Here is a 27843-nt window from a genome sequence, read left to right as displayed (position 1 = left end):
ATTTTATGTAAAACAGTAAATGACACACACACAAATACTTAAAGACTTAAAGGGATACTCCACCCCAAAATGAAAATTTTGTCATTAATCACTCTACCACCCATGTCGTTCCAAACCTGTAAAAGCTCCGTTCATCTTCGGAAACACAATTTAAGATATTTTAGATGAAATCCTGGAAGCTTGTGACTGTCCCATAGACTGCCAAGTAAATTGCAGTGTCAAGGTCCATAAAAGGGTATGAAAGTCGTCGTCAGAATACTCCATCTGCCATCAGACGTAAAAAAATTTGGGTTATATGAAGCGACGGGAACACTTTTTGTAAGCGAAGAAAACATCCTTGTGGCGCGGATGACACAAAAGAGCATTTTTGTTTTTTGTTTTTTCTTCGCTTAAAAGTGTTCCTGTTGCTTCATATAACCCAAATTTTTTTACGTCTGTAATATGTGTGTTCCGGGTGTGTGTTCACAGTGTGTGTGTGTGTTCACTGCTCTGTGTGTGTGCACTTCGGATGGGTTAAATGCAGAGCACTAAATTCTGGAGTATGGTCACCATACTGGCTGAATGTCACGTCACTTTTTTTTTCACTTTAGACCTGGACCTTGACAATGGCTATTTAATTGGCAGTCTATGGGACAGTCACAAGCTTCCAGGATTTCATCTAAAAATATCTTAAATTGTGTTCCAAGACGAACAGAGATTTTACGGATTTGGAACAACATGGGGGTAAGTGATTAATGACAAAATTTTCATTTTGGGGTGGAGTATCCCTTTAAGCTTGGTTTTCACAGGCACAGTCACAAATGTTTTGCAATGTTGCACAAAAACATGAAATATAATTTTTCCTTAAATCTCATACTTTGTCCCTTTAGGGGCTCTGGTACATCGTAGAAAATATGTATGCAAAGTTTTGTATGTATCAGTAGCATTTTTATGTATTTTTGAACAAGTGGACTAGTATAGAGACAAACATAAAATGAGTGACATGTCATTGACCGATTTTACGTTTTTGCTTTTTCTTTACTTTTGTCTTTTTGTTTATTTGTGTGTATAATGCTGACATCTTTATACTCCTATTGTGACTCACTTCAAAACCTTACTTTTTGTCTTTCTCTCCTTTTTAGAGCATTTCCTGTGACTGAGGAATGACTGAGTTTTTAAATATTTACACCACCTTTATACTGCAGTTTAAAAGCAAGGAGGGGCAGTGGCGCTTCTAGACCTCACAAAAATAGCGCATGTGCTCTTGCTCTGTAAAACATTTTTCTTTTTTACATCTGGCCTTGTTATAGGCTTTACTTAAAACTGAAGTGCTGAATGCCCCAGGTTTTTTTCTTGTCTTATAGTTTCACACAATTGCCATGAGTCTTTCTCCAGTCCACCCAGAGTGGAACCCATAAACAGTATGGTTAGCAAGCAGAATGTTGAAAGCCATTGGGGAAACAATGCAGCATTCAGGGGATCTCTTCTACAATGTGGGCACTCCGTCCTTGGAGCAAAACTCACAGCAGCCCAGAGGTTTTGGTGGATTCTAGCCCTGAAGTCACTGAGCCTTTACAAATCTGATAAAGCCTATCAGGTCCGGGGCCATTTTCAGCAATCGGGACCAGTAAAGTGGATCCCTCAAAACACCAATGCAGACTGCGACTTGGATTCAGGGCGTCCCCGAACATGAACAAGGTGGTCACAGAACTTTGGGCCCCTCTGTAGGTGGTATAGATTGATCCAAGAGGCTTTCACAAAAGTCTTGAAAATGGAGGCTGTAAAGTGGGAGAAGCCTTCACCAAGTTCATCACCGTCCTACCACAGACACTGTTCATGTTCCCGGGGAAGATTGGGCCATCACACGATGGGCTGCCATGCATCATGCGCAATTTCAGGCGCTCCAACAAAGTCACAGACCTGCAGACCTCCAGTATCAGCCACAGGGAATGCATCACGATGTGTCCGACTCCACTCTGCAACACTTCCAGTTGGCATTTGGACCTACCAAGCAACCCACAGGCGCCTGGTTTCCAACAAGTCTTCCAAGGCAACAGTGTGCCTTTAAATATGAATTATAATGAGAAGCCGAAAGTCGCAACAGCAAACTCTTGCAGTTGCAACAGCAGCAGCTTCATTGTCAGCACCAGATGCAACAAATGCAGCAAATGCATCAGTTGCAGCAGCAGCAGCAACAACAACAACAACAGCAGCATCAAACGCAACAACAGCAACCGGCTGCAGCAAATGCAACAGCAGTACCAACAGCAGAAACATCATCTGCAACAGATGCACGGCAGCAGCTGCAACAGCATGCACAAGGTTTCAACAACGAGAGGGACTACAGAAAAAGCAGAGAGTCAAACAAAGACGTTGAGTCACAAGATCTTGGCCAGCGCTTGGGTAAAAAACAGAACTGAGCCAGACTCAGCTTATGGTCCCTCAACCACAACATCCTGTTCCTCAGGGAGCAAATTATTTCAGGAATCTGGATCTGCAGAGGACACTTCAGAACTCCAGGAGAACCCAAAAAAAAACGCCAGGTCTTTCCTCGCCGCTCTCGACGGCTCTCCAAAGATGGAGTCTCTCCTCAAGGCAACCAGACATCCAGTGACAAGGTTTCTGCCATAATGGAGGAGTGGTGGAGTCCAAGGACCCGCCGTAGGGGTCATCCAAAAGCACTCCCAGACCGACGGAGGGCCTCAAAGGAGATCAACCTTGAGACTCTTGCTCAAAAGGCTTCAGAGATGGATTTTTTGCCAGCAAAGGTGAGCCTATTTCATTTGGAAATCTTTTGTAACATAATAAATGTCTTTATTGTCACTTTTGATAAATTTAATGTCATTATTGAATAGAAGTATTTATTTCAAAACAATTATCTTACTAACCACAAACGTTTGAATGGTTAGCATGCATGTATGTGTATGTATATATGCTGGAATGTTTTGCTGCTTTGATGGTGTACTAAGTTGTTTTTGTTGTTTAAACCAGTTTATGAATTGGCTCATTCAAAACCTAAAAAATTTCCATTGCTGACTCTAGTAAGAATTTGAAGCTGGGTGAAAAGTGTCACCAGCTTATCAATAACTAATCAAACTATAAAAGTAAACAATACAGTACAAAACTCAGCTCCGAGTAGTGTTCCCCAATCATAACACAGTATGAAGTGCAGTGGAGTTTTATGCAGTTATTGCCTATTGATAAAGCAGTCTGGTGAGCAACTGCATGTCTGCACACCTTTACATTCCACACTCTCTCAAAATCCATTGTTGAATTTGGTAGGGGCAGATTCACCAAGCCTTATTTGCAAGCATCTGTCCGATCCAAACCTCACAAAACATGAATTTTGGTATGAATTTGTTCTTTAAAATATTGCAGACTTCAGATATTTCAATGCACAGTAACAGGGCAGAGACAGCTCTATTTGTTTGAGTTTGTTGTTTAAAAAAATTTCATTTTAAATTCTTGACCTGTAATGGTGTTTCTAGAACAGGAGTAACTCATCTAGCTCTGTGACTCAGTTAAACGCTGCCGGCTGCTTACACACACTTTTATTTGTGCTTCTCTATCCTTTGTTTTTTCTTCTCCATTCATATTTTATTCTGTCTTTTTTGTCTTATATTAATAGTGTGAGGATGTTACCCCTGGTTATTAGACCAGCTGGGATGGCACCACTAGTCATCCCAGTCTCTGTCCCAGTTCGGAGAGGTTCAAACTCAAATGGAAGCACCGGGCAGCTGGACCCAGCTGGATAATATTCGACATCCCTCAGAGATTCACATCAGCAGAGCCCAGCCTGATTGTAAACCCTCTGTTATTGTAGCACGCCGGCACCCAATAAAGAACTCAGCAGCCGAGAGCTTCATCCAGGTTAATACAGTTAATACAGGTTAATGCCAATGTTGCCAAGTCCACTTATTATATAAGCGACTCTAGCCTTGTCGCTGTATAGATTTGAGCAGTTGCGGGGTTATGTATTTTTTGGGCATATATTTTTTTTTAAATATAGTTATGTATTTGATCTTGTTAGTGGTGTTGCAATCATAGGACTAAATAAACGCTTTATTATTTCATGTGTGATCCACTGGCAATTGCTATTTTTCATCAAAATATTGCTGCTTCATTTTTGCCAGCACGGCATGTGTTACTACATTACTGAACCCACAAACCAAAGTCTGTTTTGACGTTTGAAGTCATTTAATCAGCATCTTTTATGCCATCACGAGTTGCTTTAATGCAAACTAGTAAGACCATTTCGGTAACACTATCACAATAAGTTTAGTGAGCTAGCATGAACTAACAATGGAACAGGAAGCATTTATTAATCTTAGTTAATGCTGATTTGTACATTTTACTTTTTTAAATCAAAAGTTGTATCCTATAAGATTAGTTAATGAATGAACAATTGTATATTTTTCTGAATTAGACATTCACAAAGGTTAAGAGATTTTTTTTTTTTTAAAGTTTTTTTTTATATTTAATTTATTTTTTTTATTTGTTGTATAGTTTTTTATGTTAGTAGAGTTTTTTATTTTTAAAGTTAATTTTTACATTTACTATTAGATACAGTGTGTGTAAATCTTATTTAGATAGCAAGGGAGGAAAATAAAAGTGGTTTGCATTAATGTATCTTATGAGTTTTGAGGACAATAACAAATCCTGATTGTGGCCCTGGACCACCAAAAACAGAAACTAAATCGCTGGGGTATATTTTTAGCAATAGCCAAAAAAAAAAACATGTATGGGTCCAAATTATTGATTTTCCTTTTATGCCAAAAATCATTAGGATATTAAGTAAAGATCATGTTTCAATATCCGTAAATATATCAAAACTTAACTTTAGATAAGTATCTGTTTTGGGCGCTTTTTTGTTAAGAATTCATATTGGACAACTCAAAGGCGGATTTTCTCAGTATTTTGTTTTTTTTGACACAGCCTCGATTCCAGATTTTCAAATAGTTGTATCTCGGCCAAATATTGTCCTATCCTAATAAACATACATCAATGGAAAGCTTATGTATTCATCTTTCAGTTGTTGTATAAATCTCAATTTCAAATAATTGACACATAAGACTTTTTGTGGTCCAGGGTCACATTTTTGTTTTCTTTTATGCTGCGCTAATGTGGTTATTTTGTCCTTAAATAGTATGCCGTGGGAGATGGAGGACTAGAAATGATTCAAGTAATGGAAAAAAAAACATGTTTTTGTTATAGTATAATAGAAAACTGGAACACAGTCCAATTAAAATGGGGGTATAGGGGAGCCATATGCATACTTAATGACAGGGGTCTCTAAACTCGGTCCTGCAGGGCCGTTGTCCTTCAGAGATTAGCTCCAGCCCTAACTAAACATGCCTGAACCAGCTAATCAAGGTCTTACTAGGTATACTAGAAACTTCCAGGCAAGTGTGTTGAGGCAAGTTGGAGTTAAACCGGACCTGCTTTATGATATGCATATGGCCCACCCCCAAAACCAAAAACTGGGTCGCTTGTTTTGGGCTTATTTTTTTCAGACCACGAAACCTGATAACACTGATTATGCTCTTAAAGGTGCTGTATGTAAGATTTGACTCTACCTAAAGCATAAAAATACCCATTAATATGGTTTGCAGATATTAAGAAACATGCTAAGGATAACATACTTGTGTTATCTGAAAAACAATGCTACAGTCAGTTACTCTCCTTTGAATAAAAATGTGCGTTCCGGGGCCGGAATGTCAGTCTTTGTTTTGGTTTGTGTGAAACCCCCCCCCCCCCCACAACTGCCAGTTTACCCAATTGTATCTCAGCACTCCCGGGTTGCCAGTTGGAGGAAAACACAGCGTTTTTTCATTTCATTCATCATCAGGTGTGCTCATTCCTGTTTGTGTCGTCAATCTGGCAACCTGTGTGTGAGTCAAGTCCTGAGGAGGAGGGGCCGGGTGGAAAAAAACCGGCTCTCCAATCTTTTGAATTTGGACTGCAATACATAGATCAACCACTTGGTGTCAATCCTACATACAGCACCTTTAAATAATTTCCACATTATTTTATTTTGCTTTTTTCTTCCACATTAGAAGTGGCTTTTTTAAACAGTTTTTATATAATATATTTTCTGCCATTTATGTTTGAATCAGGGTAAGGACAAGAGGACAAATCCAGGCGCCGGTTCCCCCACCCCACCCCATACACGGTCCCCCGAGCCTCTGGTCATACCTCAAACCGTGCCCTTTCATCGCCCCCTCTGTTTAACTCCAGCATCACTCCCTACCAGAGCAATCTGCGCTCCCCTGTACGCCTGCTGGACCATGCCAGTAATCATCCCTCCGTACACCTCCTCCACCCATTCTTTCAACCTCTGCGTGCTGAAGGATCTGGGCTTCTGTACTTCTCTGCTGTCCTCGTCGTTCTATGGCAGCAGGCAGCCAGTGTCCTGCAGCCTCCATTCACACCCCGCAGCGCCACTCGACGCTTGCTACCATTCAAGTGCGTTCCACATGACTTTTCAATTTTTAAAGGACTTTTTTTTTTATTAATAAAATTTACAGTAAAGTTTTAAACATAAACATTTGCTAATGCATTAGTTCTAGTAAACTATAAATGAACAAGTAGTTTCTTACAGCATTATTCATGCTAGGTTCATATTACAATATAAAACACAGTATTGTGTCAATCAGTAATTTCATAAGGTAGTAAACTAATGTTAACATAGAACTTTTAATAATAAGGAATGCATTAATATATTTGAAATAATGATAAATGTCTTTAATATAATGCATTATTAGTTCATATTGTGCTAACTAATGTTAACTTATGTAAAGTGTATATTTTTATCTTAACTATTTGTTTATATTTCATACTTATTAATAAAAACAGAAGTTAACATTAATTAGATATCATGAACTATCAATAAACTGGACATTCGTAGAGCATTTATTAGTCATTTATGTACATTTATTGTTTATTGTTAGTTCATGTTCATAATGCATTAATTCATTTGTATTTAAATAAAACTTGAAATGTCTATTGTTTATTAGTTAATACATCATATATCATAATGTATCATGAGCTAATATTGCTAACAAATTGAACATTGTTACATGTATTATGAGCTGTTAGTTCACGTTAACTAATGGTAACTTATACAGCCTTAATGTAAAGCGTTAAGTTTTTTTCACTGTTTGTTTATTTGTGTTTATCCTTACCTAATGAATTGCAGGTGGTAGATAAATTGTAGTTCATTACTGACATGATTAATAATTTCAATCTCTCTCTCTCACAATGCTGACTTTATTTTCTGCACTTTAGGCAGTTCTGAAATCACCCCTCCTGCACTTTCAGTGATTGGAGAAGCAACGCCTGTCAGCCTAGAACCGTGAGCATTTATTAAAAATAAATATTAGCTATCATCACAATCCCTATCCTCTATTCAAGTATATTCTCCCTCTCTTACACATTTTAGGCGCATAAACATCGGCTCTCAGTATCAGGCAGAAATTCCAGAAAAATATTGGATCAACGCTGGCTCTGAAGGGACCAGCCAAAAAGCCACTTTGGTCTGGCTTCCTAATTCAGAGGCTGATTCTATGCCCTCCAAGGAAGAATAGAGATGTAACTTATCTTTAAAACTGCATTGATTTATAGCGGATTTTCACAAATGCATATAACACAGACGTATGTGTCACATACTTCCATTCTTTCCTTATTATTTTTCAGTTGATGACCTGATGATCCTGGTGTGCTCCAGTGCCATGTATGGAGGAGGAACCAACCCAGAGAGCTAGCGATGCACTGCCTGCACGAGTGCAGAGGGGATGTCATGGTGAGCTCATCTTCAAAGCACAGTTGAATGTACAGTGGAACCAAAAAGTGTTCGGACACTTGATTCACACTGAAAAATGTCTGACTTTAAAAATCACATTGACACTAACTGTAACTGGAAAAAAGGATTTCTTTGTATACGTTTGCTATATGTTGCGTTGATATTTCGTCTAATACAATTAAATTCATACACTTTTAAAGACTTGACATGAGTAGTGTTTCTGAAAGAAGTATCTTAGGCTCTTAAGGCTGCATTTATTTAATCAAAAATACAGTAAAACAGTACTATTGTGAAATATTACAATTTAAAGTAATTGTTTTGTATTTTAATATATTTTAAAAGTCTTCAGCATCTTTAGAAGTCTTCAGTGTCACATGAAAATCCTTCTGAAATCTTTGTGATATCCTGATTTGATGCTCAGGAAACATTTCTCCTTATTATCAGTGCTTATTATTAGAAAACAGTTGTCCCGCATTATATATACTATATATATATATATATATATATATATATATATATATACGATATATATATAATTATTTTTTTTTTTTTTTTTTTATTTTGTGAATAGAGAGTGCTAAAGAACACCATTTATTTGAAATAAGTAATCTTTTATAACAATTGAAAAAAGTTTTAGTTTTAATTTTAATTTAATGTTTCGATTTCATGCACTCTTTGCTGAAATAAGGTTTTTTTTTTTTTTACTAACTTCAAATATTTGAACGGTAGTCTAAAGTGTCCAAATACTTGCTTGGGGCCATCACTGATATGATTTGCATATATGTAACTATATGCATTCAGGATACACAACAAATACCTTTTGGTCTGCAAGGAAGCTCGGGGAAATGATGTTAATGAAGAATCCCATCTTCTCCAAGAACCACCATCTGGCAAACTACCACTATGCAGGTAGAACATCATTAACATCTAATTGCAGATCTCACTCTATTCATATTTAAAACGATTCAACATGATGTTACTGTAAATGATAGTATTTCAATGCCACAGATTATCTGTAATGTTGTATGATGGATAGGAAGAACTTGATGTCCTTTAAATATTGTCAGGATCAGACTACTGGACTGTGGATGAAAAACAATTCTTCAACAAGGGAATTTCTGCTTACAGGAAAGATTTCTTCTTGGTGCAAAAACTGGTACAATAACAGTCTTTTTTGTGTACTGGTTATATGTTGATTCATTCAAATCGAATTTCCCCTTTTTTTAAGGTGACACAGTGTTTCTAATTTGGCAGGTGAGGAGTAAAACAGTGGCACAGTGTGTGGAGTTCTACTACACCTATAAGAAACAAGCAAGGGTTGGCCGTATGGCACATATACATATGGACCTTCAGAGCCAGAGGATAACGTCCCTGTGGTAAAGGCTATTACTGCTTACTGCTTTTAGACATTGTCAGTGTCTTGACTACTAGCACTGTGTTTTCCAAAGTGTGAAACCACGCTGAAAATCATTATTAATTTACATCTGAAAATCATCTTAAAATCTGTGCTAAAAAAAAATTGTACGATGTGATACATGAGTGCTGGCCATACTTGCCTCTGTCAGACTTGCATTTTTATATCATCAGTCTGTTCTTTTATCTCCAACAAGATTCATGTGAAACAAGCGGAGGAAGAAAATAATAGTAGACAACAGGAGAGAACACAATACAATGTGGATGGCAGACTACAAGATGTGACCAAGGCACTTCAGGACAATGAGAATGTGAGTATTTTGGATTGAAAGCATTGTCTTGTTTGTATATAAAATATAGTGAATACATCATAAAGACACCATCATGTTTCTCTGGGCTGGAATATTAAATGTCTAGTTAAAAATTCGAATGAATAGCTAAATCTGATTGCATGGTTGTGTTTACTCATTCGTCCAGGAGAGGGCAGCAGTGGCTCATGAGGAGCAGAAGAACAGCTCTGTGGAAGTGTCTTCTGGCCTGATGCCAGCGGCTCAGGCCCCCTTCAAAACTCCTCCCCTGCAAACCTCCGAAGCCTCACCCTGACAATACCGCAAAGAAAACAGACCCTCAACTGGCAACAAAAGTCAGGGAGAGCCAGAGGGTGTTTTCCCTGTGCAAGAAGTGCAGCAGGTGAGTCAGAACGTGTCTTAGTTGTTCAATTTGAAGCAACCCAGCTTGTCTTAGTTGCATTTACCTCCAAACACAGTTGAGAAACAGTTTGTTCCAGAGGTTTCTAAGAAGTTCTAAGCACCTATATGTGGGTTTATTCATACCATTCACTCAGCTAGTTTTTTTTTTTGCTAGTCAGTGCCTTTATAAATGTTTATATTTTAGCATATGTAAAGCAGTTTCTTCATTTAAGGTGACTTGTATAAATTATAATGAGGTCTGTGTACATAGGGTGTTTTCTATAAAGTGAAGAGTCGCAGTGCACACATGAAGAGTCACGCCGAGCAGGAGAGGAAGGCAGCAGCACAGAGCCAAAGAGAAGAGGAAGAGCGGGTCGCTAAGGCACGGCAGGAGATGCTCGAGGCAGCAAGGAGGAAGGAGGCACAAAGAGGAGGGCAAGAAGAGAGTAGCGGAGCTGAGGATTGAGCTCAGTAGAGCTGGATGATGAGCAGGATGAGGACTGGCATTGAGCAAGTACATGACTCTTTTAGTAATATTGTGTAGTAGCAGTTTGTACCAAAAATGTGCAACTTGTGCATCCCAGTTAAGGGAGGTTGGAATGTTTGAAATTATAAAATTGTCTAAAATGCCTTTTAGTTTTTACCAAAATTTTATAGAACTTTCCTTTGGTATATATTTTTTATATATGAATATATGACACATGATAAATATGATAACAAATGTAAAAAAGGTTTGCTGAGCTGATTGTTGAGCTTTTCTAGAAGTGTACACCCTTTCACTTTGATTTTGATCAAAGTAAAATACAAAAAATTTTGATTTTAGATTTTTTTTTTTTTTTTTTTTTTTTACATGTGTTTATGTAATATACATAATATATACTTAAGAACACAAACTAAAATTCCCCTCATCTATCTATGGATAATTCAATTCAAATATTTCTTGTGCATGAAATGTATATAATGCATAGAAATATATATGTTGACCTTTGTGTATTATATTGTGTACAATATTGATCCTGTTGAGGTTTTTTTCTTCTGTACTCTAAACATAAAGTATGTGTATTTATGTTTTGAATGCACTTAAAGAGGAGTGGAATATGTAAGATTAAGGGATTTTTTAATAAAAAGTCTGAAGTTTAGAAAATCACAACAAAAACATTTTCAACACATATATCACATTTTTCACACTTTGTTGACTATTGTGACCATGCTTGATATTTGCTATATTTCAAAAATGTGTGCGCAATAAAAACAAACTTCCAGTATAAACTTGAATTATTTTATTTGATATAATAAATATGAAAAAAAGTTCAATTATCACCAGCACTAGAAGAAGATACAAAGCAATAGTCTTTGTTTAATAGTCATTTGTGATTATAGTAGTTTAAATGTATTCTGGGTTTGCTGATTGCAATGAACTAGTAGTTTTGGCAAATCTCTTTAAATTATGGTTAAGGTAATAATCATTAGTACTAGAAGCATAAAAGACACCTTGATTCTTCCACTGCTCCCACCTGCAAAAAATAACCAGTAATGTCATTAATTGGTTATGACATTTTCTTAAAATTCACACAGGTAGAAAATTTTTTTATAATCTGTTAGACTGATGGAAGAGGCCATTTTTCAATGGAGCCCCTTCTGAGAGACGAATCAAATGCTTACCAGCATCAGAGTTATCCACTAGCATGTCTTTGGTGTCACTGAGACTTCCATTGTTTGCTTCTGGAACTACACCCAACAGCTTACACATCAACGGATAGATGCTGACACTATCAAACGGCTCAGCCAAGAAATTGTCCCTAAAGTCTGGCCCAAAGGCTCGAAAGATCATTTTCATATCCATTTCCTCATTACTGTATCCATGATCTCCTTTGTTGATATACAAAATGATCCTCTGCACAAATAGCAAACAAAAAGTTAGAGTAGACGACACACTGTTTACATAAATTCACCCTGCCTCTAAACAACTTTCAAACATTTTACTTCAGCATTGATGATAATAATAACAAATGTTTCTTGAGCACCAAATCATCATATTAAAATGATTTCTAAAAGATCATGTGACACTGAAGACTGCAGTAATGGCTGCTGAAAATTCAACTTTGCATCACATGAGCAGATAACATTTTAAAATATATTAAAATATAAAACAGTTATTTTAAATTGAATACTTTTTTTCACAATATTATTGTTTTTAAAATTCCACACACATCTGACTTTTGAATGGTAGTGTATATTTACATATATTTGTATTCATTGATATTTTACTGATACAGACTGTAGATAAAAACTGGCTTAACAATGTGAAGCTAGTATGACATAATTAGCATGTTGGACTAATTGAGCTTTCAAACAGCTGGCTAAAACGAGTGCTATTTATTTCCAAAGACACTTACAGAGTTGATATTGAACCCCAGGTCAGCCAGAAGGACAATCGGTTGAATTCTCTCATGTCTGCGAATGTGAAAGTGTTCTGGAATCTCTTCTTTCTTATAGACTGTCAGATTGGGATGTGCGTTCTTCAGGGCATCATAAACTTCCTGTTGTCTGCCCTCCCTAGGAGTGATCATCCCAAACCACCGTAGTCGAGCAGGTCAAAGCGGGTTAGATTTAATAAACTCATGTCATTGCTAGTTTTTATCTCATTAACTTTTTTAACAGTGGTCATGCCATGGTCTGAGGTCAGGATGACGTTAAGATGATCAGTCAGACCACTTTTGTGAATTGCCTCCCTGAGGTAGCCAATAGTGCGGTCAATCTGTTCAATGATCTTTCTTCTCTCTGGGGTTTCGGGGCCGAAAGCATGACCCACGTTGTCTGGTTCTCCATAGTAAAGTGTAACGAAGTCCAAGTCATCTTTGGTGAACCATCCCATCACAGTGTCGATGTTCTGCCGCCACTCTGTCTCATTGTCATCAGGATGCCCGTGATCTGCCACCAGGGAACGATCCACAGCTTGGCCACCGTAATTTACTCCTCCACCAGGATAGAAAAAAGACCCTGTTTTCAGGCCCTTTGAAAGATATAGGAGACATTATTGCATTATTTGATAATTAATTTACAATAAGGGATGACTTTACAGGACATATTTACATACACTGTAAATAAAATATGTAAAATTTATGGTAAAAACTGACAGCTGTGGTTGCCAGAACATTTACAGTGAAAAAAGAAAAAATGGTTTTATGGGTTTAACTTAAAATCTGTATACCTTCGTAATACACTGAAAACCAGCAAAACACACAAGTGGCTACACATCACGTCACTTCACTTTAAACACAAGCAGCTTTTCCACAAGCTGAGCTAAATACTATATAATGTACATAAGGTGCCACACACATACAAAACACCATCATGGTAACAAACATAACAGTAAAAATAATGCCAAGAAATATTAATTTAACAACATAAGATATAACATAAAACCCTCATATGCATAAATGATAAGAAAGAAAGAGAATAAACAAATCATTTCAATGAAAAAAAAACATCAAAAGTGTCTGTGAATGTCAATTTGAAAAATTTATACTGTAAATTATAAGATAATTTATTTTAATCTTAATTTCAAAGTCTTTTCCTGTTAAAATCTGCTCACAATTAGATTGTCTTATTGTTAAGTAATATATTCTTGTCAGATATTCACATGTGTTTGTGCGCGTTTTTCCCACGGGTGTAATCTTTTCAGTGTTGCCTTGTGGGGGGACTCTCAAGCCAGTTGTGTCATAAACATCAGGTTTATGGACAACACCATGATCCTCTATCCATCTCCCTGAAGAAACGTTTAAGACAGAATCACATCGACATATAATAAGAATATATTTAACTGTTGAAAATTATATTCAGTTAGATCAACCAATATTGTTTTTTTTTTGTTGGTAAATAGCGTATTCAAAAGATTACTTGTGATTGCAGTGTGCATGTAGACTCACATTTCTAAATACTCTTAAGCATGACACATAATGTCAAGAACTGTAAAATGGCCATTGAGCAAGGTTTATGAACATGGAACACTGATTATGTAAGTAACCTTGAAGTTGGAGCTCGTGCTAAGTTTGTACATTGTCATTTAATGATGCTGGGGTAATGGCCCCAGTAAGTGTGTGTGCTCAGCAGCTCTCAGAAGGACAGCTTAAGACTTTGAACATCATGATAATGCAGACTGACAAGAATATGTACATTAACACAGAGTAAACTATGGTGAAGCAATTTATGCACTTATTTCTGCAAAATGTTTATAAAATTATATTTAATAATATATTTTTTTTTAATTATATATATATATATATATATATATATATATATCTATAATATATCTATATATATTATAAATAACCACAACACACACACAACAAATATGTAATAGAATATATATAATGCAATTGTTGGAATTTTTTAAACACAATGTTTTATTATAATTCATAAAAAAGTAAAAATAGAAACAATTTTGTATTGAAATTTTACTATTTTTTTAATATATTTGTTATTCATTAAATGATTAATATTATTTAAATTCATAACAATATTGCTATTTGGCTATTTGCAATGATACCCAATTCACTGACCGCCGCAAATCATATGTGAGGTTTTAAATCAACCACTAAGTTTAAATCTCATATATTAAAGTCAAGTCAAGTCTGCTTTATTGTCAATTCTTCCACATGTACAATACATACATACAGAGAATCGAAGTTGCGTTACTCTCAGACCCCCGGTGCATACAGATAACACTAACAGTAGAGCCTAAAAATCTAGATCAAATATAAAATATAAGATACAATAAAACTATACAATAAGGGAATGTAAAAAAAGGCATATAATAAAAAAATAAAAATAAAGTTAAATAAAGCAGCGCAAGGCACATGCAGATAGAACAGTGCAGATAAAAAGATTTTTAGTGCAAAAATAAATAAATAAAAGCATTACAAAATGTGTTGCATTACAAAATTATAGCTACTACTTTAAAGTTTGGATGAATGAGGCTTCTGTTCTGTTCTGTTCTGTTCTGTTCTTTTTGTACTCTCCCTTCTGTAAGTGTGTATTTTACATTTAAGTCAATAAGATATAAATAAGCAGAAAGTTAGCCTTACCTGTGATAGTTGTAAAGTGTGATGGAGATGTCATGGTGATCGCTGGGGGATTGATATAAGATATATAAGCTCCTTCTTTAACTAGTTTGTCTAGATTTGGTGTGTTCACATCTTGGTCATAATCCCACCTGAAACCATCAAAGGAGATCAGCAGCAACTTATTATTCATCTTCCTTTTGGACAGGGGTTTACTGCTCACACAGAGAAACAAGGCCAACACCAGCAGAAGTTCTGACTTCATCTTGAGAGGCTGTTTAGCAGAGTGAAAATCAGCAAAAGGTGATCTTGTTTTTTATAAGTATTATCAGGGGGGACTGATAAGACAATCTATATATTTCCTGTAGTTTGTCAGTCAGTAATTATCAAAGCCAATTATACTTTCACTTAGGTGAACAAATGATCAAAAAACAAAATTTTAAATGTACTGTACTGAAAAGTAGATTTTTTTTATTCTTTGATTTCCTTTTACCATTAACATCCAAAGAAAAATCATATCCCTTTTCACAGTTTGTTTAAATGTACTGTACTTGGGAGTTGATTTTTTTTATTTTTTGATTTAATTTTAGAGCTGTTAATCTGTATGGATGATATAAACCTCTGATATATTATTAATCATCATTTCACATCATCGTTACATGCACACAAGTCTATATTGAATTAAAATCAATGTCATATAAATCATAGCTTGCGTTTGTATACTACAATGATAATGCACAAACGTAGAATGAAGGGACTTTTACTGTAGAAAAAACACTAACCGGAAGCAGGAAGTTTTCTGTTTACTTCTCATCATTACAGTTTTCGTCTTCACACACTGCTATATCAGGGGAGGGGTCCCTGACAGCTGATGTGATATTCAGAAAAAAAGCTTTTATTTTATATATTTTTTAACAAATACAAGTTAAAGCGTTAAAGAAGGCATTTTCGTTGATAAATTGGATAAACGTAAGGTAAGATTCGACAAGTGGTCGCAGTTTATTAGCTTCTCGAAAAGGCCACTGCGCTGTTACAGTGTCAGCTGAACGTGTTCATAAAACATTTGTTACTTTAACAATAAAATGCATCTTCATCTCTATACAACACATAGTAATAATCTGATTGTTTAAAAGTATCGTCACGAAAATCACAACTCTCCATTTAAGAAAATAATTTTGCCTGTAAGTTACTGTGCAGCTGACGGCATTCACGTAATATTCTGATATCATCATCTTAATTAATAATTATCATATTCATATACTGTGGTATTTACATGGAATCACCATGGTAGTTTCTAATACACTTTTATGAATGAAGGACAAATGTTCCTTTAGGTTGACAATAAAACTGAATGAATTTTGATCTTCTTATTTTAGTAAAACACCTTTGTTAGCCTGCTGTAATGCTTTAGCCAGGTTTGTAAGGTCCTTATTGTATACACTTGATTATTGTTGTACACTGGGGACAGATGACAGATGAACGTATCTTCTGAAATAAATAGACATTTTATTTTTGCATACAAACGAAATACGCTTCTGGATTTTTGAATGACTAGCACAGCATCAACCAGCAGAAGGCTCCTTTCAGCTTACTTTTGTTTGATGAATATGATTGTGAGCCTTGAGCCTGTTGTGCTTTTAATTTCAGAAACAAAACATGACTGCCATCAAGCACGCCCCTTCAGAGGGATATTTTCACTCCCAACGCTGAGCGCCTGCTGAGCATCGTCAATGTCTGCAAAGCAGGGAAAAAAGAAGAAGAACTGCTTTTTCTTGTGTGCCACAGGTGGAGCACAGGACACCATGCCAGAGAATGGACTGCAAACGTTCGTTTCATTGTTTTTATTGTTTATTTTTCTCTGTCACTTCTGTTTGTCATCTTTAGTGACTACAGAGCGCCCAGTGCAGGTGAAGGTGGTGAAAGTGAAAACAAAAAACAGATAAAGGAGATTTCTATACGAGACAGATGGCATGGGAACTACAGGACCTGACCGAGGTTGATGCCAAAGATGCCAATAAGGTCAGAGGTCATATGTGAAACGTTTATATCAATTCAGACAGGAAATAAATAAAATATCTATTACTAAAATATTATGGATACATAATATACCTGTACCAGATTGCTTATTGGATGATATTGTATACAGTGTTATTTTTATAGTTATTTATATACTATGAAAGTATATAATAATTAATATTCGTAATATGTTCTTTTGTCCTATATTTTGAATTAACTTTCAGTTTTTATTTTACATTTTTTTTTTATTTGAATTTTAGTTCAGTTTTTTTTGCAGTTATGTACTTTTGTCATTTTTATTTTATTATATTTCTATTTAACTTTACTTTATCAACTTAATTAGTAATCTTAAAAATTAACTTATTTTATTGCAGTTAGTTGCCAAGGCAACATTTCTAATTTTCATTTTTTTTTTTTTTTTTTTTTCTAGAAAACCTTTCACTTTTTTTAAGTTTAACTTTTTCATCTAAAATGTATACTTTATTAATTAACAAAGACATTTTTATTTTAGGTTAGTTTACAATAACTACAACAGTTGGATATTTATTTTAAAAATAATTGAACGACTCAGAAATTAAATTTTTGCAATTACCTTTGCTGAACACTCACTTAAAATTAATCTTTAACACCGCTACTTTAATAACAGTACAATGTAATCTTTAGCAAAATATATATATATATATATATATATATATATATATATATATATTATCTATATAAATAAATACCTAAATACCTAAATTCACATATAGCACTTAAAGTGCTTGGAATTAACTTTTTTATTGTTTTCGTGTATTTAAATTATTCACAGATATTTTGGGGGAACCATGATACTTATTGACCTTGGTATTTGCCCTGAATTACTGAGGCAAATCCTGTACTTTCTCCATCCTTCAGGAGAACCCAGAGTTGACCCTCATGTTTTGAGACGGTTATCGATGGGTGGCGAGCACGAACACTGCAGAGAAGAATTCCTTCATCTCCTTGTATCTGGAAGCTGCAACCAGCGCTACCTTCGGAAGAAAGTGGAGTTTTGTAAACGTCCAGTCCACAGCTGCTGCCGAAGGTGAGGCTCACGGAGAGGAGTTGTTAAAACTAACCAGTGTGTTTTCTAATATGTAATTACCTCACAGCGACTGTGATAGAACTATGCAGAACTTTACATTTGCAGTGGTAGGAAACTGCTCTCTCTCTCTCTGTCTTTTTCTGAGGTAGTTGGGATTCTTGCATGTGTCTTTTTGAGTGTCCCTTAATGCTTTTAACCTGATCTGTGCTGTTCTCCTCTAAATCTCTCACTGGCCAGAGCTTCCTAAAGCGGAAGGTTTGTACGCTGTTTTTTCTTCCATCTTTCATTTTTCCTGCTCCATTTCTCTATTCCAGTTTCAAGTTCTCCTGCTATTGTTTTCCCTTCATTAACTGTCTTTCTTTCTTCCCATTAATTCATTTTAATCACATGTACAGTTACCCACTGCTCACTCTGTAGATTGTGTTTGTGTACATGTGTTACTTACATTGCGTTCATGGAGTAGTTTAGTTCATATACTCATATGCACACATACACGACCATTCAAAAGTTTGGGTATGTTTTTTTTTGAAAGAAGTCTCTTACACTCACCAAGGCTGCATTTATTTAATTAAAAGTACAGTAAAAAAAGTAAAATAGTGAAAAATTGTTACCATCTTTGTATTATAATGTAATATCATTCTATTATAATCTTACAAGTTTTCTATTATAATATTTTTAAACATGTAATTTATTCATAGCAAAGTTACAATTTAAAATCTCAAAAGAACAGCCATTTATTGGAATTATGAAAGTCCGTACTGTCATATAACATGTAGTTGTCTTTCAAAAAACATCTAGCTACAACAGAATTTTGGATGGTAGAATATAATAGTACTGTACGTTTCAGCGTTAATAGGAGCAGTATTTTAATGTATCGTTCCTTCTTCTCTCAGAGTCAGTCCCGAGCGGAGAGGAGTCAGAGTGTCGCATGGGGATATGAGGAGGCTATGGACCGATTACCAGTAGCTGAACAGGCAATGATGAGCAGGACATTGAGAGCATGATGGAGGTCTGCGAGTACGCCATTTCCAATGCAGGAGGCCTTTTTCTGAGAAACATGTCCAGTGAGGTACAGGTCTAGATGGGGTTAGTATGTTTAATTGTGTTCGGTGTTTTTTTTGGGTTAAGAAGTAGTTGGAAAAGTAGCGGCTGCACGATTATGACCAAAATCATATTGTTTGATTGATTACCCTTGAAATTGTCATTGCGATTATTAATTACTTTTATCCCAATTTACATTGAATGATGTTTATACCATTGTTGGATGCAATTGCAGCCGTATTTTATATGGACAAATCCTTTTAGTGCTTTTCTAAAGTATTAAGCCTCCAAACCTCAAGTATCCTTTGGTTTCTTGATTGGTTTTCTTTCCCCCCCTGCCTGTAATTCACATCATAACAAAGTGAGAAAGAGGCCTAGGCATCAATGGTTTCCTTATAATGTTTCTACTTCAAAACTCAAACGAACAAGGACAAAACGCTTAAGGATCAAGAAGTAGATGTGAGACAAAGAAAAATAAAAAAGGGATCACCTTTAGCGGGCACGAAGAATCAACAATAAGGGTAATTTGCAACATGTAGCGGTAGTAATATGTGCAATCCATGTAAAGAGGGTGTGAGAAATCCAGCAGGATTAGAAATAAGCTAAACACTATATGATGCAAGCCCTAGAGGAAGTGCGTATTGAGTTGCCCACGGTAAGAACAGAGAGAGGGATTTATAAGATGACACTTTTAATCTATATTGAAAGTAGTGCAACAATTAAACGTCAAGGTAACTGGACTCTCATTGTTTATCTTTGCTAGAGAATAGTGGATAATAGTCACGTAGTCTGATTATCATTTGACAGTCGCATATCAGATGATAAACCAAGGTTTATTTTTGTTATCATGAACTCCGTAATCTCAGTTTCTTCCTCTGCTCAGGCTAACCTCCAGTCCATCAGGCCCTCAGCGAAGCAGGTGACCATCCTGATTGCAGTTGCTGGATCGCAGGCTCTGGCCGGGTTAGACAACATCGAGGGGAAGTTGCTAGTTAATGCGGAAGATGCTACAGAAGGGGAAGAGAGAGAATGGACAAACGATTTCCCAGAGGAGCAGACACGCGTCCTCCGTTCGACAGATCGCAAGGCACAACACAAATCAATGGCAAAAACTAGCGGATGCGAAATCGACAAGTGGTGAAACCTGTGTGGGGTACGAAGGAAGTATGTTTATTTTTTGGGGACGGCCCCCACAGTTACGAGCTCCACAAGAGTCATCGAACTATTTAAACACAGAAGTGCTAGCGACAAGACAAACAGAATGGAATTCTTGTAAACACATTACATTATTTTGTAACTGGAAAGCAACTGTCTGCAATAGGGATGGTCACCAGCCTTTTGTGTCAGACAAAAAAGACTTGTGTAGACGCGCTGTAGCCAATGTTTACTGGAAATGTCACTGAGATTTTAAGTTACACAACACAGTCGCATGTTCAAAGTTCCATGATAATGATTAATATTTAATCTTTTATAGTATGTGTTGTTTTTTGGATTTGTTTTTATTCTACCAATTATTTATTATAACTTTACATTTTTATTGAATTATTTATTAGCTTTTCATCAAGACATGCAGTTCCTTCACAGACCCCAGTTTAGGAAACCCTGCATTAAACTCTAAATATAAATGGTGGCATATTGTATAAGCTATAATATATTTTTTTTTATTTTTTTTTATTTTTTTTTAAATCAAACTTCTTATTTTTGTTGAATAACTTTTCAGGCCAGGGTGAGCAAAGTTCTAGATGTTTCAATTTTGCTTCTCTTTTTGTTTGATACTAAAACAAAAACACAAATAAAAGATTACTGTCATGCTTAGAATTTTGATATGTCCCATAATTCTCTCTTGGTTACTATTTGTGTGTTTTTTTTTGCTCCATAAAAGAACTACATGGACTCTATCAAAAGGGCACATCAAAGCTTTGCAGGAAGGAGATTTATCTTCTCCTAAGGGGGCATCGAGGCCTGCATCAATGCGTCTGAGGCTCTGTCACAGTGCATGAACGTGGCACTCAAACCAGGTAGTGCTCTCTAAAATTCACCCCACTGAGTGAAAGCAGCACTTACAGGTTGTGCATGAGCAGCATTAATCATGTTTGTGTGGTGTTCTGTAACAGGCCTGATAAGCTGATGGGCAGTCAAGCAGCAGCAGCATATGTTTTCTGAGCTCAGAGACACTTTTGCCCGACGTCTCACCAACCACCTCAACAACGTGTTTTGTTCACCAGGTAACATTATTACACACATTACAGGTAAAGAACACGTACAGCATAAATATATGAGAGGGATTATTAGGCCTTCTTTCCTTTTCCTATGAGTCTTTATCTGCTTCTCTCTGATTGATTCTTTCTCCTGTGTTCCTGCTTGTCCACCAGTCGTGTCTCTCTTTATCACTTTACTTCACTGTGCTCTCTGTTCCTGTCAGTTCAACCACTTCAGTCACTTCAAAATGACCATCCCTCAGTTCTATAGGTCGTCCTGTCTGTCACTCCCTGTTGAGTACGCCCAGTCCAGCACCCTGTTTTGACCCGCCCACTCTAACAGTCACGCAACACCACATTCCCTTAGTCCTAACTGTCCGCATCAATGCTCCTTCTCTCTCTTTCATTTAAGCATGTTCATGTTGATGTAAACCAGACGTTCTTCTCATCTTAGGGTTTCTAGAGATGAGTCGCCCCATAAACCTCCCAGCCAACATCATTCTGTGTTAGTAGCTGTTGATTTTGTCCCCTGAAGATTTAATTAGGGGTCCTTCATTGCCTATTTGTTTTGCCTCCCTCTCCCGTGGAACGTAAGTGAGGTGCTCGTGAGAAGACATGGCCTGATCAGCATTCAGTTCCTGCAGTGTTTGCTCTTATGATGTGGAATGTTTCATAGATGCATTAAGAATTGACTTTGACTGTGAGAATAGCACTACTGTTGGTTTGGGTGGCAGTGTTCATAGATTCATGAGGCTTGGTGATTTTTTTGCTTACTAATTACTGTTTTGCGCTTGGTGGGTCACTGTAATATAACGGCACCTTTTGTGTGGGAGAAGGGCTGGGTGTTTATGCAGATTTCCAAATTCTTGATATGCCTCCGTACTGAGAATCAGGCTACACTGGTTGTACTGTATGTGTTTAAGTTAACTGAAAAGAACCAGTTCATAGTCATTTGTTTGTAAATCAGACCTCACCGGTCATGCTGTAAACTGTTGATTTACTAAAGAACTGGTTCATAAGAGTCATTTCTTTCATGAATCAGCGACTATACAGGTCACGCTGTATGGACAATCGACAAACTAAAAAAATTTTTTTTTTTTTGATTTCAACATGCTGCGCTTTATTCATTTGCCCACTATCAAATTCATGTCATTTTTCACTGTGTGCCGTATTGAGTGTTACCTTGGCTTTATTGACGAGAAAAATATGATTCTGCAATGCACATAAGCTTTCCCAAGATTACATGAAAGTGCTCTGTTGGTTACAGTGTTTACTTTACTCTTTAATATTTTACTTTTATTTGTGTGAAAAATACCCTAATAGGATTACAGAATCCATTTGTTCATCTCCACAGTTATGTAAGTATGTTGCTTTGACACATTTGTTTAATTCATTTTTTCAAAGAATATTTCAATTTTTCTTAAATATGCAATTTAATAGTATAATTAGTATACAATAATATTGCTTAATGAGTATTTCAGAACATGAAAATAATTTTAAACTTAATGTATTTTATATATATATCATATAATCGATATATAAATTAATATAGATATATATAATACTATACATCATGTTAGTGTATATATATGCCGTGTTATATGTATCGGTGTGGTTGTGTGTGTGGCGTGTATATTATATATATCTATATAGATACGTACATATACCCCCATAAAGATATTGCATCAGCTGTCAAAAAAACAATGTCGGCTCGACAATGTATTTGGATTTACTAAAAAATAACCAGCTTCATAAGTGGTCCATTTGTTCATGAATCAGACCGCACGGTTCCATTACTTTGTATGTTTTTGATATACTTAAAATAAAATTTACTTTGTATTTTCCAACTGAAATGAGATGCTTTTGCGTTCAACCAGAATCACTATTTTTGCATTTATTTTGTTGGATACAAGTGCTCACATCAATACAAATTGCGAAGAGAGGGTTTACAACACAAATGTATAAATATATACTGTAAATGTTTTAACACATCCACTAAAAAAATTTAAAAAAAAAGTCATTTTAAGCAAACAACACACCAAATAAAGACCCAGATTATTTTGGAAATCGTATTTTACCAAAGCACTGTGTGGGAGGGAACGGGTGTGTGTTCCTTAATATTAACCGTTGCTTGGACGGTGGAAAACTGTTCTCTATGAGTTTGCATTCACTGATGTGTGTCGGGGTGTTTGTGTTTGTAGGGACACGATCAGAGCTCCCACACTGTCCCCGCACACACAGCGGAGCGGACATACACCAAACACACAACTCTGCACAGAGGGACTGCTCGCTACGCAAAACTAATGGTTAATGGAATGAAAACAACAACCCAGAGAGAGAAAGAGGAGGGTCTTTCCAGGGTAAGTGTTTATGACCTTCCATCACTGCACTGATTATCATCAGTAAAATGTTATCGAGGACACAATGTCAGATAACAAAAGCATTTTTGAAAGCACTCGGTCCCGTTTGTACATAATTCTTCCATACTTGATAAAGTCATAAAAGTGAAGGAAACAAAGAAACACTAATAGATGGACTGGTGTGACAAAAGGCCTGTGGCAAGGACCCAAAAAACAGGAGGTGTAATTTAGAAACAATAAAGGGTGGGACTGTATTGTAATTTGCTCGGGAAGAAAAACGGTGGCTGTAACAACAATCGGAAAAGAAAAAACAGTCAGGTAAATGTGTAATTTAAACACTTATATATGGGTAACAGTAAAAAAAAAAAAATGATTCAGGAGTAAGACATTGTGTTTTATATAATTATATCTTGTTTTTTTTAATTTTGAAAAAAAAGTTACCGTTGTAACCTGTATTGGAACAGTAAGTCCCTTATGCACTGTAGTTTTAACAGCATTATATGTTTCACCAGTTTGTTAACAGTGCGGTCCAATCCACCAACAGGTACAGTTACGCAACCCTTGTAAAAGTGCCATTCATACTAATGCTGCAATAAATGTGTCCTGATATCAGGAGAGCCATATGGTTTTCCTTTTTTAAAATGGCATGTTCTTTTGTTTTTAGCAGAAGGCAGCAAAATAGCAGTTATATTTCCTTTTAGCTTTGCGCAGGACGTAATAGTTACTGCGAATGGCCACTATACAAAAATTAGACCCAAGTAAATTCAGGGGGCACGACAATATTTTGAAGGGTTTATTCGTGACGGCGAAAATTGAGGTCCTTAGTTTGATAGTCACTCCGAGCTAATGTGATTCCCAAATGCTTCTATGAGGCATTTCTATTTTCTCTTCTATTATTTAACGGTTCTTTAAAAGCCCAGATGTGATGGGCAGAACTTGGCCTGGATGTTTGCTGTGTGTTAATCTTTTGACCACACCCCCACCCCCAAACCAATTGGATTTGTGTCATGGTTCCCAATTAAGGGTCCCTATGTGCTCATTTCCTGTGATCTTTCTATACTTCACATCCTAAAGTGGAGGAAAACTGCTGACAAAATAAAAAATCTGAAATTTGATCAAATTGTCCTAGCTCCTCCTATGATTTATTATTTTTCTTTACCACGAACCTATGTGGATTACAATGAACAGACGTCATGCACGCGGGAAATGAAGGGACTTCTTTGAAGTGGCAAAGATCAAAACATGGGCAGGCACTAGTACGGATCGGGACACAAAGGAAAATTTGGTAAGACCTCATTGTCTTTGTATTTTTTTTTTTGTTTGTTTATCAGGAAACCAAAACTCTTCATAGGGATTTTTGTCCCACTGCTGTTTCTTCAGTAACTGTATGTTCTTGGTATGCTATGTTGGGGTGTTGTCTGTGTGTGGGCTGCCGTTTGTTAAGTACTATGTGTGTGTTTTTTGCAATAATTTAACACTTACATTGACAACCGCATAGTTTTCAAAACAGAGCTCGATGTTGAAAGGTCCATGCTAGCAGTACTTCTTTAGTCAAATCATTGAGATCATTGATCAGTCATTGCTTGTTTATGACTATGATGGTGTTAACAATGTCATTTTTCATTGTAATGTCCTGACATGTGCTGCAAGGTCCACAGAGTGTGTTAACAGTTTAAAAAAAACACAAAAAAAACAGTACGTTCACAAACATCTCGCACTCCATTGTGCCCCATTGAACTGTTTTGTTTCTGATAGACGCGCAATGTCATATTTAAATCAAATTTAATAGTTATATTAGCTCACTTATTAAGTGACCTGAGCCCTAGTTTTTGCGTCTTTCATGATGTGATGACTGCCGTCATTTTCTAAGTACTCCGTCACTGTGTGCCCATCCCTATCGGAAACATTTTTATCCATGGCTTATGCTGGTTAAACTATCTCAGGGTCGTTAGTAAGACGTTACTCTTGGTTCAAAAGGCTTCAAAGAGCCCACGAAGCCCTAAATTCAGCCACTGCAGTGCATGTCATATTGAAAAAACTTTTGACGCCTTTAACCCCTTAACTCTGGCACCATGCTGCATGGTTGTACAGCCTAACGTGTCTCGTTGTCTCTGATGCCTGCCTTTCTAACCTGGCCTCCAGCCACGCTTCCGCGGAAAGAGATTGTGCTCTCAAACAGGAGGTGGAGAGTACAGTAGCAGCAAACATGCCTCGCCTGATCCCATAATTGCCTTGCTTCCAATTTAGGAATCTCTCTTCCCCTCACAAGCACAGTAATCCATTATCTTATCTTCAGTTGTCATGTTTCATCGGGTATTGCAAAACATGTTTTTTCAGTCTTGAGTTACATTGCACTGTTTTAATGGATTTCATCTTTACCTTAATCACTTTTTTCAATCAAAACTAACCTACAAACATGTCTACTGATTCATCAGATATGTAAAATGTGTTTAATGTTAATGCCATCAGTACGTTAAAGATGGTGGGGGTGGGGGGGGGGGTGGATTATGTAATCTTGTCGTAAAGGGTTGCATGTATGTTAGGACCCCTTTCGCAGATACAACGTACTTTTAAAAGGTAAGCTTAATAACCCATATAGAAAGGTGATTGTAGTAATGTAAATGAAGTACATCTGACTTGTATTGTTTTAAATCCAGTTCATGTTCTGATGGTTTCTCCTCTGATGGTCTCTCCAGGCCTGGCATGGGGGGGGAGCTCTGGGAAGCTTACAGGCTCCACGTCAAGTCTGAATAAAACTCGCTGTGAGCAGCTCGGAACAGTAGGCGCTGTCTCAGTCATCGTCTCTGCTTGATATGGGCAAACATGTCTGCCTCTGACCTGGACGTAGCAGACAGGACCAGGTTTGATAAGGTGCGTCTCCGCTAAAACTTGGGGATTGTTTCGGCCCAATTTAAAGATGCTGATTGGTTCTAAATTGTCACTTGAAGTGTGACTAAAATTCTGAACTTTGTTGTGGCAAAGTAGGAAATCAGAAGGCTTACAGGATGATGTACGAAATTTAATACTTTTATTCATGCACTCATAATTGAATCAACAAGTAATAGTTAAGACTTATTATTAGAATGATTTCTGAAGGATCATATGACTGAAACTTCACCTTTGGCATCACAGAAGTAAATAACATGTTTAAATATATTCAAATAGAAAATAGTCATGTTCAATGTAATAATATTTCACAATATTACGTGTTTTTGTACTATATTTTAATGCAGCATTGGTGCGCATTAAATCTTGCTGACCCTATCGATATCCCTTTGAACGATAGTGTATGACATATGAGGGGTCCTTCTGACTGTGTTGTTTTCATAGATTTTTGAGCAGGTTTTGAGTGAGGTAGACGCCACTGTGTCGCTGTCAGAACACTGACTGTCATCAGCAAGTCTTTCAAACTGCAAAGCAAAATCCCACACTAGCTCAGGTGGTATCAAGACTCAGATCTATATGGTATTGGTATTTTAGTGTGATTTACGTGATGTTATAAAATCCTAATTAGGTATAAGAGGAATGTGGATGACAGCGATGGAACGGTTCCCCTCCAGACCCCTAGGTAACACCTACTCTTCAATATCTTGTTCACCGAGAGTTACCCGTCATTCTATGTAGAGCTCTCAGTTTCAGTGTCAAACTGTTTTTTATGGCAGAATGGAAAAAAATGATCATACATCCCATTTCTCTTGACAGAAAGAGAAAAGGCATGGTTCGGCTGATGGAGAATAAAACTTGTGCTATGCGGACCCACGCATCTTGAGACCAGAGCTGGAAACAGTCTGATAGCTATTACGGATCCAGCTCAGCATAGGACAGCCTCTAATCTTCTCTCCTTAATCCCATGCTCTGTAAGAGAGGATGTCTTACATACGTCTGGAACTGTCACCGCCGGAAGATGTGATCCCGCAGCCTATCTCAGCACAACCGCTGGGCAATGTGCTAGTCACGACCTTTCAACGAGAAACCTTGATACAGTGCCAGATGTACATGTTGAGCTCATGTCAAGTCTTGTTTTGATGTATTGGAGGGCGAGTGACCAAACAAAACAATGTCTTGATGTTCTCGTTGCCATCTTTTAGTCTGGGACAGATTCGTCAGATGGAGGCGAGGAGTTGAAGATTTCTGTCAAAGAGGTAAACGTGGGGATGTCCTGCCGTTTGTACACTGGCTTTGGAGGGAGGTTGTGCTACACAGGTCGTCAGCGCTGA

General features: G+C 36.7%; 3 pseudogenes; 2 read left to right on the top strand and 1 right to left on the bottom strand.

Moving 5' to 3' along the window:
* The first annotated feature begins 1418 nt into the window (after window positions 1–1418).
* Window positions 1419–10690, top strand: LOC122144719 (annotated as a pseudogene).
* Window positions 10691–11312: 622 nt separating this feature from the next.
* LOC109051415 lies at window positions 11313–15210 on the bottom strand (annotated as a pseudogene).
* Window positions 15211–16601: 1391 nt separating this feature from the next.
* On the top strand, window positions 16602–27843 carry LOC122144718 (annotated as a pseudogene).

Source organism: Cyprinus carpio, unplaced genomic scaffold, assembly GCF_018340385.1.
Source record: "Cyprinus carpio isolate SPL01 unplaced genomic scaffold, ASM1834038v1 S000006753, whole genome shotgun sequence".
Lineage (NCBI taxonomy): Eukaryota > Metazoa > Chordata > Actinopteri > Cypriniformes > Cyprinidae > Cyprinus > Cyprinus carpio.
This window is presented reverse-complemented; position numbering and strand designations above follow the sequence as displayed.